Source organism: Nothoprocta perdicaria, unplaced genomic scaffold (genome assembly GCF_003342845.1).
Source record: "Nothoprocta perdicaria isolate Ctin4 unplaced genomic scaffold, notPer1 scaffold_218, whole genome shotgun sequence".
NCBI lineage: Eukaryota > Metazoa > Chordata > Aves > Tinamiformes > Tinamidae > Nothoprocta > Nothoprocta perdicaria.
Genome location: NW_020455399.1, coordinates 156,776 through 162,014, shown reverse-complemented (window position 1 = coordinate 162,014; position 5,239 = coordinate 156,776). Strand labels below are relative to the sequence as shown.

Here is a 5,239-nt window from a genome sequence, read left to right as displayed (position 1 = left end):
CCCCCCCCGTTTCCCTGGCCCGGTTCCCCCTGCCCCTCCCCAGCAGTTGGTTCCCCCAGGCCTCGTCCTTCTCCCCGCGCCCCAGCCCAGTTCCCTCCGCTGCCCTGTCCTGGGGGCTGCTCCTCCTGGCCCAGTTCTGCTCCCTCCCAGTTCCCGTTTCCTCGGCTTGGTTCCCCTTGCCAGCCCGTGGCTGCTCCCAGCCCCGATTCCCCTCCTTGGCCTAGGTTGCCTGTTTGGCCCTGGTATTTTTTCCTCATGGGGAGCCCCTATAAATGCAGCCCGTTATCTATTGCCTTAAGGGCTCCCGTGCTGAAAGGTCCCGGTTCTGCTCGGTTTGCCCCGAGGCTGCGTCTCCCCGCGAGCCGGCAGTGCTGGCGGTGACCGAGCGCTTACTGCAATCTCTGTGTACCCAAGTTCCAGATCAGAGCGGCCCAGAAACGAGCTCAAAACTAATTTCAGGTTGAAGAAACCTCAGCGGAAGAAATATGGCCTTCTTTCAAACTACGATGAAAACATAGAGATGGCTTCATTTGACAGCGATGAGGACACAGTCTTTGAGACAAGAAATCTGAAGCGGTAAATGGATGTTTTGCAATTTTTTTCCTCAAAATTGCCAAGGGTTTCCGAAGATGTGTAAGCTTGGGACGGATCCTACGACTGGATCTGCATGAATTAAGCTTTTCAGTACGCTGTCTCTCTGCATTAACACACAGATTTATCTCATTTCCCTTCAGTTTCTGACCAAGCGCGTGGAAAGGGACATGCCCGGCGTTACAGGCTGCTGGTGTTTAACACGTCAGCAGGAGGGATGGGGAGCCCTCGTGTCCCAAGGGGCTCACCCTCCCTCTCCTCCTCCTCCCTCGCTCCCCACATTAGGGAGGAAAACAAAACTTTTCTGTTTGTCAAGTGGAGGAATAGCTCACAAGCGCAATCGCAGCTAGAGCTTGTGGTTCCACTGGGGCACACACTGGTGTTTGTCACGGTGACAGCTGCCAGCCAGTGGGTCACGCAAATATGATTTTGGGGGTGTTTTTTCTTAAGGGCCAAGGAGAAATGTGTCCCCAGGCAGAGCTCCCTGCCTGGCCTCTCAGCTCCCCCAGCTGGCTGGAGTTGCAGGGATCCGTCAGGTTGTCCATGCTCATTCTGCTGTTCTCTGTTTTCCAGATGACTTGGGATTGACCAGTGGCTTCAGCTGCATAGACTGACCAAGAGGTGCAAGTCCACCAGTGGGAATCGCCTTACCAATCCTCGGGTTTTATTTGTTCTAATTGCTTACAATGAGTACTACTTAACAGCACAAAAACTTACGTAGCTGGGGCAGGGGGAAGGGAACCAAATCTATTTCCTTCACAGGAAATTTCCTATTTCCTTTTGTTGGGGAAGGTGGAGTTGCAAAGTCGATGATGTTGCACAGGGAGATGCTTGCTAATGGAAATGTCACTCCTGGATGAGGACTCAGCATTTGAAAACTTCTGGCTCTGGACCCGAGGTATTGCAGCTCTGTGTGCTGGCCTGTGAATCTTACCAGTATTTTATATGTGCTCATCTCCCTCTCTGCCGACTGCTGCACTCAAGATATCAGGCAAGTGGATTCCTTCTGGAGGCAGATCCTGTTTCCTTTGTGCAGCATCGAGTTACTTCTTTAGTAAATGTCTCTGTAATCAACTCCTCATGTGTTGAGTGGGGAGGGCTCTCGTTATCTGTTACGCTGGCAGGAGATGTGGGTAGTGTTGCCTTAGCTCAGGAAGGAGCAGCGAGTTAAATACGTCCCGGTTCTTGTAGTTATAGGGCTCGTAGTTCCACGTGATAATACAGGTCTACAGGTCTGTTTTGCTCTTTGGATAGCAAAAATATGTTTACAAGTGCAAGGTGCCAGTGGGCCTGAAGGACCCGTTCCTTCGAGGGAGCGTCGGTTTGCATAGCCCGGGGTTTGTGGGTGCTGGGGCTGCTTCTCCCAGCCCAAGCTGGTGGTTGCAGTGGCCCCTTCACCAGGGAGGTACCTGCTGTGTGCTGGGCTCAGGCTGCTGCGCCACTCCTGGTGCGACAAACGCCTTGTGTTTGAATCACTGTCCTCTGCAAAAGGAGGAGCAGAGAAGGCAGCACTGCCAGGCCGTTATGATCCTTAAACTAAGACATCCCTGGCTCAGAACATCCCTGGCTCTTCATAGGGAGGCTCAGAGTTTCGCTCTGTCTGCTGGTACTCAGATTGCGTCGCGTGTCAGCCCAACAAGCTGGGAGGTTCCTTAGCTGGAGGTTTGGCTTGATATTTGGGTTCTTACAATGCAGGACCAAATGTGTGCAGAAAATCTCTTTCCTAAGGGCATTAAGACCTACTGCCAAGAGGGTAGAAACATCTTGCCAAGTGCTGCTGTTTGCAGCACCCTTGGGCCCTGGAAGGGCCGTTCCTGGAAAGCTGCGTCCTGAGTCCCTGGCTGGTGCCTTTGCTGCCGCAGTCCCAGGGAGGTTGCCCTGCAGGCCAGGAAGCTCCTGCTGCAGAGGTGCAGCTTGGAGGCTGCGCTGCTTCCCTTGGAAAGGAAGGCTGGGAGGATCTCGGGAGTGAGGGTTCCTTTTTTTTTTTTTTTTTTTTTTTTTTCCAGAAAAGGGGACAAAACAGGCACTTAACAAAAGAGCATGGGGTGGAAGGGGCGTCCCTGTGGAGCAGTGATGCTGAATGGATTTGCAGCAGGTCATGGGTGAGCTCAGGGTATAGCTGCTGCTCCAAAATCCCTGTCCGCTCGGAGGCAGTATGCGGAGGGCTGCGCTGCTGGTGCTCACATGGGCAGGGGCACCATTTAGCAGTGCGCGCTGGTGAGTTTCCTGGAGAAATGTCACCTCGGGTCCCGGCGGCTCTGTGGCTTGCACACGTGCAGAAGAATTCTTTTCTTTTATATATATATATATTTTTAGTAATGTTGTCATGTGAACACACCACTTGAATGTGCCCTAATTTCATACAGTTTTTATCCTTTCATGCCTACTCTGGATGCTTTCTGCTTGTTTAGCTGATGCAGAGATGAAAAGGCTTGCTGCATTCCTCTGTGAGGATGGCAGCAACGGCTGAATCCGCCTTTTGCTGCCCTTGGGGTGATCGCAGAGCTAGTTTGTTTGATTCAGCCTCCTCGCAGGTGCGGGCCCTGCTCATGCTGATCCTTTCCTTAGCTCTTCAGCTCCCTTCACAAAACAGTTGCTTTAAAGCATCATACGCAAGCCGGGTAAGTAACTGTATTCCAGTCCGCTTACATGCTCTGGCTCAGCATTCCTTGGCTTTTCTTTACTTGAGGTGATATATTTTGTTATTCTTTAGGCATTTCTCTCCATTGGATGGGTGAGTTTTGCAATGTTTAAGCTTCCTCACCTTGCAGGAATGAGTGATTCCAAGAACGTTTTCTAATATTAACAGTCGAATGATTTTGCTCAAAGAGGGGACATCCAACTGTAGCTCTTGTCACAAAATAATTTAGATGGAACTTGATTTTGCTGTAGTAGGTGCTCAGAATTTGAGGAGGGAAGGATGCGGATATAGCCAGGACTTGTTACAAGCCCCCTATTCTGGTACTAATAGGCAAAAGCTAATTAATTTGCAGGGCTTGGATTACCCCAGAGTGTGCCAGCCTGAGATCTGTGCACCACATACGTGTTTAAAGGAGCGAATTTCATCCTATGGAGAATAAAATGACGATTCTGAGGCTGCAACGCAGAACTGCTGTCACTTTTAATCTGACCTCGTTTTGGCTAGAAACAGCTTTGAGCTGTAGTCAGGGGCCGTGTGTGGCTATTTTCTTCTCATCTGAACCATACTGCCTATTGGAAGGAATTTGTAGTCTGCGTTAGATCCTTGTAGACCAAACCTTGACATTCCTGCTCTGTTGGACTTGTGCTTGTTCTAAATGATTGTTAATGCATTTCGTGAGAGGAGAAAACAAAAAATGCTAATAACAGATCTGAGACTCCTTCAAGTACAAATCTATTGCACAGTACACCTTTTACCCATCTCATCTTCTGAAAGAAAAATGTAAATTGAAGCTGCAGCAGCAACCCGTGGAGCGCTGTGCCCATGGGCAGCGAGGCCGGGACAGGTTTGTGGGGAGCTCGCTGGCTGTGGCCGCTGTTGGAGCCCTGCGTTGGGTTACCCTGCCGAACGGCGTCCTGTTGGGGCGTCTCGGCTGCAGTTTTTGTTGCTCTGCGCCTGCCTGGTTTCCGTGTTGGTGGCCTGGGTGGTCTGTTCTCGGCAGAACTTTGATGGCTTCTGGGGGCGTGTTGCGGTGCTCGGACACGCAGGCGGGACGGCCGGTGTCCCCATCCTGCTGCTGCTCTTGGGTTTCCCGATGGGAATCAGGGTGTCGGGAGGAGGCCCCAGGCTCGGCCCGTTGCCGCCCGCCTGCTGCCTGGCCTCACAGGCTCCAGACGAGGCCAAATGCCCTTGGGGGACACGAGAGCGGGCGCTGAGGAGCGAGGCTGGGCTGCATAGTGACACCGCAGAGCCACCAACCCGCGTGTCACAGGTGAGCGCCGCTGTGCCTGCTGCAGCAGTCACTAGTGTCTAAGCCAAAGCCTAACCTTAAAAGTTTACAGAATTGCCTCTGATTTCGGAGGGCAGCGTGGAACCCTCCGCTGCCGCTGTTGAGCGCCTAGCGAGCGGAGCAGCCCGTGTGCCGCGGCGGCCGCGAGCAGCAGCGCTCTGCTCTTACCGGGGACTTCCCAGTCCTGCTGGGCTCGCGCGTGTGACCGGTGGAAGCCGCAGCACCGGGTGCCGCGGGATGCTCCTATGCTCCGAGAGGAGGCCAGGAGGGCGCCGCATCGTTCACCCTCCTGCTTGAATCGCTGGTTCATGTTTAAATAGCAGCCAGCCCTGTATTGATGATTGTTTTGCTATCCTTTTGTTTACAGCATCCACCTCCATTGTATCTTCAAACCAATAAAATATAACATTCCATTTTGCTGGATTCTTGCACTGCAGAGTGCCTGGCAGCGCGTTCCTGTTGTTCTGGGGGCTGCCTCCTGGTCGGGATGCCTCCTGGAGCCTTCCGGAGTCATGCGCTGTCCGTGGCCGGCGCTGACTTCCAATGTCGCTTTTATCTCCTGGGCTTTTGTGCATCCCCTTGTCCCTTTTCCTCCTTGCTACCCAAGGAGCCTGCAGCTCAGGCCCCCATCCTCCCTGGGGCAGGAGACCACTTCGTGCCCAAGTTGGGTGGATTCCAGGATAAATTGCTCCAGTTCTGCTGATCTGGTTGTGAGGCGG

The 5,239-nt window shown here is 52.9% G+C and overlaps 1 long non-coding RNA gene across 1 annotated transcript; it reads left to right on the top strand.

Moving 5' to 3' along the window:
* Positions 1–512: 512 nt before the first annotated feature.
* On the top strand, positions 513–2,316 carry LOC112946904. The gene is made up of 2 exons (XR_003249306.1): positions 513–576; positions 1,165–2,316. It is a non-coding gene; the product is annotated as an uncharacterized LOC112946904 (long non-coding RNA).
* The last annotated feature ends 2,923 nt before the right edge of the window (positions 2,317–5,239 follow it).